We start from the raw sequence: 9,178 nt of genomic DNA, 5'->3' as shown, positions 1-9,178 counted from the left end.
CAGGGACTACGCTCTTCATTAATTTGCAGTTACCATGATGAAGTCATAATAAATTTCAGGAAAGAAGGAAAATAAAAGTAAAGATTGTTTGGGGTAAATACTAGAAGACCATTTTATTTTTACAAATTCCCAGGAAATATGCTGAAGAATTCCTGTCACAGGAATTGGGTCTGTTGTATCCATGAGGGTCTAGTTGTATGCATTCACTTTCTTTTTTTTTTTTTTTCCCCTGCTGGAGGGGATGATGATAGAGACAAGGTCAATTTTCAGAAAATTACATGAGTATTCAAACAACTCCATGGCTGCTCAGTGCAACAGCTGGTTCAGTGCAGGTGAGAGCAAGCCTTCAGAGAGGTCTTATTAACAGTTTTAAGGGGCATTATGTTAACAATGCCATAAGAGCATTTAAATCCAGACAACCTATTTAAGAATATACATTCATTAAGGAAATGTAAATTAAAGTCATAAGTAACAGGCAGTGTAATTAACATTTTTGATTTGTGCAATGATCAGAAATGCATATGAAATTCTTCCAGCTTAAGATTTGTGAAAATGATGAATTGGGCATTGATAATTATTTACTAGATGAAACTCATAGATTATTTTTTTCCCCAGAATTTAATAACTCAATTTGAAACTTATCAGTTTGCCATGGTTTACAATTATATTAAACACAGGAGTATAACCATTAGCTTTCTATAATAAATGCTCTGTTGTAAGAAATAATTTAGCATATCATCAAAACAAATAGTAGAACTAATTGCATTCAATTTATCTTTGGCCATGTCCAATCTGGTGTGGTATTTAAAAGCAAACTTTGTCCAGGAATTAAATGGAAGTCATTGAAACTGATACACTTAAGATTGTGTTTACATGCGGTAAAATCTCAGAAACACAATCCATAGATTATTATTTTAATCAATCTTCTAAACCCCACTTCTCTTACAGAAAAGGGTAAACATTTCCTTGGCTCCTGAGGGCAAAGCTGAAAGTCCAAAGCCCTGCTCTGTATCTAGAAATGGATTGGGATGTCCAGAATGAAGGAAAGACACAGTGCCCCATGGCAGGAGAAAACCTGAGCCACGTTTCACTTCATGTGTTTCTCCCCCAAGAGGATGACCCACCTGCAGCCCCTCTCCATCACCAGCAGTGGGCTGGGGCTGCTCAGCCCCCCTGCACCCTCCTGCCAGCACCCAGCCCAGCCACGGGACCACAGCCGCGGTGTGGTGCTGAGGCCCTGCCTCGCCCTGGAAAGGGGCAAAGAACATTCTAAAATATACAGGAAGATGATATATAACACGAGAGGAAAGGAGGGTGTAAAGAAGGCATTGGTAATAAGGAGAGGACAGAGGTGTTTCTGGTAATTAAAAGGGTTTTTAGGCTGCCTGCTGAGCTCCATCGAGAGGACTCTTTATCAGGGAGTGTGGTGATGGGATAAGGGGGAATGGTTTTAAACTAAAAGAGCATAGATTTAGGTTATACATGAGGAAGAAACTTTTTACTCTGAGAATGGTGAGGCCCTGGCACAGGCTGCCCAGAGAAGCTGTGGATGCCCCATCCCTGGAGGTGCTCAAGGCCAGGCTGGATGGGGCTTTGGGCAGCCTGGGCTGGTGGGAGGTGTCCCTGCCCAGGGCAGGGGGTGGAACTGGGTGGGCTTTAAGGTCTCTTCCAGCCCAAACCATCCTGTGATTCTACAATTGTAAGTGTGTGGAATTCTGAAAATGTCCCAGTGATCCAGGGAATGTGCTCGTGCCACATCAATGTGTTTGTGTCACCATTGATGCCTGCAGGAATCTTACATGAGGCTGCGTCCTTCACTCTTCTGCTACTTATTTCATAATGTACCAGAAGAAACAATTAGCTGCCTTGAAATCTTTTAATTGCAAGAAAATGTATTCTAGAAAGCACTCCTTATTATTCCTTTTCTTGCTGTTTCAAGCATGAACAGAATTATCTGCCTCTTTTGTGCATTATCTTTAACAAAACAAACCAAGCCTCTTCTCAGAGCGCTAGGCACAGTTAATAGCTGCAAATCAGGTTTAGTGGAGATTTTCACGATGGTGATTAAGTAGGGAACATCCACGGCACAGTGCTCACTGGTCTGAGCCATGGTTTGCTGTCCCCTGTCCCTGGAGGTCTCCCCAGGGAGGTGAGCAGCAGAGCTGTGATCCCTTTGCAGGGATGTCCTGGGGACTGATGGCCAGCCTCAGGTCAGCAGCTGTCAGCAGCTCACACCTCCTGCTCGGTGGTGGCTTTGCCAAGCTTCACCCTGCCGCCCCTACATGATCCTTGGGGTCATACCTTCGGGTTTTGGGAGATCTTCTGGCTTGGTAACGCATCTTCTGGTTTGAGTGTGCACACTGGGCCATGCACCCTTGCTGCTGGGTACCAAAAAAGAGGATCAAGCACCAGCCAGGAGATATTGCCCCAGTCTTGTCTGATGATTCCTCCACATCTTGCTTTCACTTGCATTTCACAATGGTCACATTTAGAGGGTACTGACTATTCTGGCCAGCTGTGATGAAGTGCAGTGTAATCCAGCCCTGTTGCCTTGCTTTGCTAACTTTCCTCGTGGTTCTGTGTGTTGAGAGGAAGAAGCAAAACAAGGGGCTGCACTAACACAGTATCCCGAGCAGACAACATCCATAGCTGCTGCTTCACCTTCAGCAACATCGTGCCTGACCCAGGATGCTGCTCAGGGGATCTTAATGGCAAGAAAATTTAAAAGGGATTTTCTTCCCAGGTTTTGGGGACCACAAAAAGGCTGAGCCTGGAAAAAGAAATTATGAGCTACTAATCTTAGAGATAAAGACCAGTCCCAAGAAAGAGTCACAAGTGCATGAACACAGTTTGCTAGAGATGAAAATACAGCTTGGTTGTATCCACTTAGGAACTCAAAAGCTTGCTGACTATCTCTTTAGAGGCCCCAAGTAGGAGCAGCATCACTACTGCAGTGCTCTGACAACTCAATGCACGAGTTCAGAGCCTTGTAACCCCTCTCCTTGCAATGTGTGTCACAGATCCTGCAGATCCTTCAGCATGCTCTTTGTTGTTTTGTAGGGGTAATTTTTCCATGTTGGTCACTACTGACAGACATGACATATATGGGTTTTCTTTTATTATTTTTTTTTTTTATGGGGAAAAAATATCTTCTGGAAAAAGTCTGTCTTTACTTCTAATACACACGATAAAGAAAATTCAGATTCTGGAGGCAGCAAATAGCACCACTCTGCTCATCTTATTCCTACTAACATTAGCAAATCTATTCATGCAAGTAAAGTAAACAGGGTTTATCTTAAATGGGTCATTTTTATTTATTTTTTTTTCCAAATGCATTGTCACTTGCTTTGAAAACACTGAAAGAGTTTGCTAGGTTTTTGTCTGTCTGAGTCCTGCCCCTTTCACCCTAGTAGGAAAAGCCTGTGCCTGGCTTCGTGGCTCTCTTATCCCAAGAATGTGTGAGACAATGCTGTTAATCAAACAGAAAATGCAGACGCATGTTCAGAGGCATCTCAGACGGCACTGACGTGCAATCTTGAGAGACTGCGTTCCTTCTTGCTGCTCACGGGTCCCGCGGGGGGAGATGACTGCCACCTCCCAGAGCAGGAAGGGTGGTGGAAGACACGGATGAGTGTGAAGTGCTCCTTCAGGGGCTAGGTGGAAAACTTCCTCACTGAGGACTGGGACCTGATGGATCTCATGCTCGATGAAATGCCCTAGCAGTCAGGGAAGCTCAGCCAAACTGCTGTGGCTGCTGTGGGATTCTCTATCTAGAAAACATGAGCAGAATACATGTGTGTTCGGCAAGCTGAGAGGTGACTGACAAGAATTACTAGCAAGCAAAGGAGCCTGACAACATCCTTAATCATTGCATGGATCTAGAACCAAATTTGGGGAAGACTACTCACACAAATCCTACGAGGCTGAGAAAAAACATCTGGAAAGAAAAGATTGCTTGCAAATGCAACAAACAGCAACATGTATATATGATGAGAATATTTACCAGAAAAGACTCTCTCCATCATGAAAACACCATTAACAGCACGTGCTATAGTTTTTTAACCTCCATCAGAAGGCTTGGATGGTAAGCAGGCCACTTCATCCCACTTTAGTGCTTGGAGTGCTGCATTTTTAAGTTGATGTAGTCTTATCACTGTTGACTAGTTCATTCTTCTGGGAACAGATAACTCCTCTTTATCCACAGAGGGAAAACTCATTCCTCTTCTCTAATCAAAAGATGTTTGTAATGAGAAAAGATGAATTCCACTCAGGCCAAACCCTCAGCCACTGGCTGATCCTGCAGGTTGTCGTTGTGATCTATGACACATGGATACAAGGAACTAGAATGTGAGTGATTAATATACAACTAAACACCTACCACATAACGAGCCCAAGTCATTTCTAACCTGGGCTGGGCTTAAGCACATTTCCTAATAGTAAAAAGTCCATATCCTGTTGCAGATACTTCGAGCTTTTGGATCTTCCTGCCCTTTAGTAGCCAATAAGTGTATAAATGCAGGTCACTGGACTCTAAAGTAATGCTCATATTTTAATATTCTCTTCAATGGTCCCTATTCAATAGCTCAGATTTTTAGTTCACAATCATTTAGTTTTAGTTTCTGGCCATCCAGTCTAGATTTTAGTAGAGGCGAATTACATTTTAGCATTGGACTGTCAGGAGAGCATAGCTGTAAAAGCAAAACTGGGCTTATGGTATATTCCTGGATAGCAATAAAACAAGACTGAATTTTCCATTGCTATTTCCTTCTATCTTTGATATTGTAAAACAACTGCAGTTTAATTTTACTTGCTTGTGGTACCTTTATATAGCACTTTGAGCCACTGTTTCCATGAATTTTCCATGTGTGACATCACCCCACGAGCATCTGTAGAAGCTAAGTCAGTCAGAGTGATGAGCTGGTATACATGTATAATCCTTTTTTAACCTTTCCTTTGTGTAAATCACTTAGCTTGAGTATGAGATCTATTCTCTAACTGCTCACTGCATAAATTATGCTTTATCTTACTTGTCTTCTGAAACCAAGCTAATCCAAGCCCAGAGTTTATTTCTGCCCCAGTTATTTTGGTCCAACAAATGACTCAGTAAATATAGGCGAGAGGTGACTGCTCTCTGTGAGTTAAGGCAGAGTTGTCTTTCCTTGCATCACCTCTGGGCTTTTACAAATTGGGAATCATTTCTCCGGCTGGTTACCAGTGTTTCTTTCCACTGGATAGGAGCAATGATAGCTCTAAAGCATACAGCAAGGAAAAAGGTGCAAAGATTGGAGGACCAAACTGAGAGTACTTCCAGAAGGTCCTATTTATACAGGCCATTTTGCTTAAAAGAGAGACTACTGGAGCTCTGGTGTATCTACTGCATGGTGGGAATCAGAGCCCCAGAACTGTCACCACCATCTTGTCCCTTTTCTCATGTGTATGCTCTGTGCACAGAAGTTCCTGCCCTAAGCAGCTCAGACAAAAAATTAAATTTTGACTGACTCTTTCCTCCTGCCTTAACGTCCTGCTGGACAGCTACAGATTGCTAACTATTCCTGGCACCGAATGCCTCCGCAAGGATGAGAAGCCAAGAGAGGAACCGCATTGCCAAGTTCAAGCGTTCAGAAATTGCAGTAACCTTTTCCCTACAACAAAAGTGGATCATTATTTGTATTTGCCTTCCGTTGTTCTGAGTTTTCAGTAAACAGGTTTCCAACTCTTCTCTACGATCACTGGGGCTGGGGATGTTTTATTCTCGAAGGAAGATGAAAGATATAATTCCTGCACCTGAGGCTTTAAGAAAAAACAGCAACTACTGCAAGAGTTGGCAAGAGTGGGGGAAGAGGAAGAGGAGATGGAGGAGGAAATAATCTCATTCTCTCACCTGCAGGAGCGGAATCTGATCCCCTGCTGATGTCTGGTGATAGAGGGTGCATCAGGGAGGAAAGGAAATGGGAGAACCAGAGGAGAGAAGAGGTAGCCCATAGGAAGACATAAAGAGAAGGAAATACTTTGGATTAGTGGGGAAGGTCATCAGGCTATATAGCCTTCAGACATCTGTCCAAATCAATTTGAAACTCCAGACCACGGGATTACCTCACCAGAGAGTATTTTTTGCATTCCAAAATGAGAGGTGGGGAAGGGTGTCCTTCCTGCTCCTGTTTATCTGAGTCAGAAGGATAAAGCCTAATTTTGTCTACATCCAACTGTGAGCAATGCGGGAAAGAAAACGTGTGGAGGTACAAAAGGAAATGTGGTAGAAGTGCCTCACGACTGGAAGTAAGGGCCCTACCTGCATCTTGTGCTCTGCTGCCCTTTTATCTTTGCAGAGCAAAACCTTAACTGTTTTTACTCTTGTAATCTATGAAACACATTGTGCAAGTGGAGCCATGCAAGATTATTAATCAAAGTATTAAAACTGAGTGTAAAGAAATGTCAGTGAAGGAAAGGAAATTTTGTTTTTGCTTTTTTTATATTTTGCCTCTCCAGTAAAAACCGCACTAATTTTGTGCAATACTACACTAAACCTGTATATATATTTGAGATGTGACACCAGCTTTCTATTTCTGCATTAATATCACCAGTGAAATAATATCACCACTGTATAAAGTGTTCATCCACCATTTTCTTCTCATTTTTATGTAGTTCAGCCTTGAACAGTATGCCACTTTTTTTTCTTTTTTTTTTTTTTTTTTTTTTTTTTTTTTCTGTAGACTTGAGAGGATGAAGTTTATGTTTCTGTTTTCAAGTGTTGCTTCCTCCATGAGCAGGAAATCCTCCCTCTCTCCCTCCATTTATAAAATAGCTGACAGTGTGCCCCCAGTTAATTGCATATCAAACTGAAGTTCTTTTTCCTGTCCTACGTGACTGTCCTCCCCTCTTAAATAGTCTGTCTGTTTTCATATTCATGGTAAGAATATCGAAAACATCCCCTACCTAGCAAAACAAGAATTCCTCTGGGAAGACGAATGTAGACGAAATGGCAGTAACTGATGTGGTTACATCACTCATGTACTGCTGGGGTATCTTCAGCTGCTACCATCAGGAGAAGTCTAAGAACATAGAAAAGAATAAATAGTTCTACATAGAACTAGTATTGACTTATTATTTGCCATTTTCCTTCATCACCACTTTTTGACTGCACCTAAACTCCTCCGAACTTCCAACCTAGTCCTTTTCCTCATTTAAATCCCTTCCAAAAATATGTTTTAAAAAAATCTGTATTCAGATAATACAGCTTTCTCAAGCTATATTGTCCTCTGTGTATATCACTATAACCTTTGTACTTCCCTCTAATCCTCCCTCCATTTTTGTCTGTTAATGATTCACATTTATTGTGCCTTGTCCAAGATCTGTCCAAGATCTTCCTATCTGTTGATAGCTTTCCTTTTTTTTTTTTTTTTTTTTTTTCCCCTTTTGTGTGTGTGTTGTTGTTGTTTTCTCTGATTCCTCCTTCTGCACTTACACTCTGGAATAGTAACTCAGAAGAGCAGGCAAGTGACCAATGAAGTGTGTAATACAGAACCTGCTTGAGGAAACAGCAGTGTAAACCATTCCATTTTTATTCCTGAAGGCAGGGTCTGTTGCAAATGTATGTGAGAGGTCTTCTGATTTCAGAATCAATGTTGTACTGACTTCATCCATATCCTACTAGCGCTCTTATCAAGAAAGATGAGACATGGTACACAGACTGAATATATTTTTCAGTTCACTTCCTCCTCATTTAAAATGATTTTCAAAAGAGAAGGTGACAACAGATGAAAAGAGTAAACAAACTTCATCACTGCATGCTATAGAACTTCTGTCTCATTTTATTTCTGAAGAGATGACAGATGTGTATCCGTTCACCACTTTTCTAAATTCACTGTTATAAAACTGAACAAACCTAGCTTTGCTTTGGAAGGAAAAAAAAAATCCTAATTGCAGTAACATTTATTTTTTTTTAAAGAAAACGAGCACGTCCTTAGATGAACAACTACCTTTCAGTACAAGCAGGTTCCATCCACATCCTTTGGTGGGTTTCAGTGAACTGGATGATTATTATTTTTTTTTTATTTTTTATTTTTAGTGAAAGAACTGTGACGACTGGAGTGAGTTTACAGAACCTGACGGTCCTGTGTGCTCTGGTGATCCTGGCAGGGCAGGCTGGGGCTGTGGAGGTCAGGGTTCAGCTCCACCATGGAACTTCTTCGTGACCTTCAGCTCACTACCTATCTCTGAGCAGCTGTTTGCCACTCGCACCGCGAGCTGCCAGCGTGTTATGAGAAGTAATAAAGGCTTGGGGCTGTGCAGAAGGTGTAGGAGTGCTTAAGTGAACTCTGTGAAACACGGGGCAGCTGAGGCTGAGTTAACACGCTCATGGCAGCCTTTGAAGTGCAGTGACTTGAAATGGAAGACTGGGGCTTGCCTGGTCCCTTCCAACCCAAACCATCCTGTCACTCGCCTCCTCCAGGGAGTGTTGTTAACAGTTTATTAGTTTATTATTTAGCTGGGCTCTGGTTCCCTGGGTGAAGCAGGCTGCTCGCCGGCCTCGCAGACCCCTTTTCTTCTGCCATCTGCTCAGCGCTGTGGCGGTCCGGGGCTGCGAAAGCCGTTGTGGGAGCGGGCTCAAGCTGCCACAGCAGGTCTTACATGGGGGCACTGCTCGTCCCGGGCTTACAGGGACGCCTCTCCCCCGACCCTAAGCGCTCCCCGCCCCTCTTTCTGCACTAACTACAAAAAAAAGGTCCCCAGAGCAGCGCTGCCCGAAGAAGGCCAGGCGCTCGCAAAGCGCCGAGCCTCCTGCGCCACAACCGCCTGGTCGCCCCCGCACCCCCCAGCAGGGCTCCCCGCTCCCCCTGCCCCTCCGAGCCCGCAGCAACCCCTCGGGGAGAGACAAAACGGGCGGCCGAGAGCCCCCAGAGCGGGGTCTGAGGGGGGAGCTCCCCGCGGGGCGCCCAGGCCGCGGCGGCGCCGCCTCCATTTTGGGCAGCGCGGCCCCGGCGGCGCCCCCGCGGCTCCCGGTGCCCGCTGCGGGGCCGCCCGGCTCCGAGCGAGCCCAGCCGGGAGCCGGCTCCGAGCCCAGCCCCGAGCGGGAGGGGAACCGGGAGGGGAACCGGGAGGCTCCGTTCGCTGCTCGCAGCCGCTCCCGCCCCGCTCGGGCGCTGACGCGTGGCGCCGGTCCCTCCCCGCCGCTATAAGA

This window comes from Aythya fuligula, chromosome 2 (assembly GCF_009819795.1).
Source record: "Aythya fuligula isolate bAytFul2 chromosome 2, bAytFul2.pri, whole genome shotgun sequence".
In the NCBI taxonomy this organism is placed as follows: Eukaryota; Metazoa; Chordata; class Aves; order Anseriformes; family Anatidae; genus Aythya; species Aythya fuligula.
Note: the sequence above shows the minus strand (reverse complement) of the source record.